We start from the raw sequence: 1,513 nt of genomic DNA, 5'->3' as shown, positions 1-1,513 counted from the left end.
TTTAGGTCCTTGATAACTTTAATTCTTCTACAGAAATTGTTTTGTTGCTTTTTATACCTAATGAGGTCAATTTTGCTAACCTGATTTTCTCCAGGAAATTACCTGTTTTTTTTTTGTTTTTAACGAGCTCACATGATTTGCAAATAAACCTACAAAGTAATCTAATGATTTAAAAATGTATTTTGCTTCAATGGTTATTTTCCTTGTTATTTCTTATTTTGAATATTTATATTTCCTCCTTTTTCCTTGCTTAAGTTACCTAGTATTTTTATTTTAAAAGTTTCTTTTTTAAAAAACAGGATTTTGACTTACGAATTAGGTATATTGTTTTTTTATTCTCTAATTAATTTCTACTTTTACCTTTAGTTATTTTCTTTGTGCTTTCTTTTGGGTTACTTTGCAGTTTTTCTTTCAAGGTTGCTTTCTAGAAATTCAATCATTTGTATACTTTCATTTTTACTTATAAATGTGATTAGATATGAATTTTCATTTGATCACTGCTTTAAATATATTCTATAGATTTTAATATGCAGTGTTTATGCTGTCAAATTTCTAAAGAAATTTGTAATTTCAATTTGCATTTGTCTTTTTAACCAACAGTTGTTTAGAATTTGTTATATCTCAATCTCAGATGGTCTTTAAACCATTGTTGTTAATAGTTCTAGTGTTAACTGTGTTTTTATCAGAAAGTATTTTTTTTGTAATAGTTCTACTTTTCTAATATTTTCTTTGTGGCCTAATAGATAATTAATTTTTGTGAGCATTCCATGTGCACTTGTGAAGAAGGTGTACTTTCTATGATAAGGATATAAAGTTTAACATACATCTATAAGATCTACGTGTCCAATATTTTTTTGTTCTGAGTATGATATATTAAAGTCCCCCATTAGTAGAATGTATCCATAAATGTGGACTTCCCTGGTGGCATAATGGTAAAGAATTGCCTGCAATGCAAGGGATGGGGGTTGGATTCCTGGAGAAGCAAATGCCAACCTATTCCAGTATTCTTGCCTGGGAAATTCCATGGACAGAGGAGCCTGGTGGGCTACAGTCCATGGGGTTGCAAAAGAGTCGGACATGACTGGCAACTAAACAAAAACAATCCACAAATGTATTCTTCCATTTTCTTTAGTTTTTCCTTTAAAAAATAGCATTGCTGTATTATTGGGGTCATAGATATTCCTAACCACTAAATATTAGTTGTTAATTGCAGCTTTTTATCATAAATAAGCATCTTTTTTGGGGGAAAAAATGGATCATGAATTTAAACTATTACTGTTTTTTTTTTCCACTTGAAATTCACTTTGTCAGATATCAACATCACGATTTCTGTTTTCTTAGTATTTCTATTCGCTTAGCATACCTAGGGAGAAGGCAATGGCACCCCACTCCAGTACTGTTGCCTGGAAAATCCCATGGATGGAGGAGCCTGGTAGGCTGCAGTCCATGGGGTCGCTAAGAGTCAGACACGACTGAGTAACTTCACTTTCACTTTCCACTTCCATGCATTGGA

The sequence above is a fragment of the Bison bison genome, unplaced genomic scaffold, assembly GCF_000754665.1.
Source record: "Bison bison bison isolate TAMUID 2011002044 unplaced genomic scaffold, Bison_UMD1.0 scf7180017854148, whole genome shotgun sequence".
Taxonomy (NCBI): Eukaryota; Metazoa; Chordata; class Mammalia; order Artiodactyla; family Bovidae; genus Bison; species Bison bison.
The sequence above is the reverse complement of the archived record's forward strand: the minus strand, read 5'-3'. Positions refer to the sequence as shown.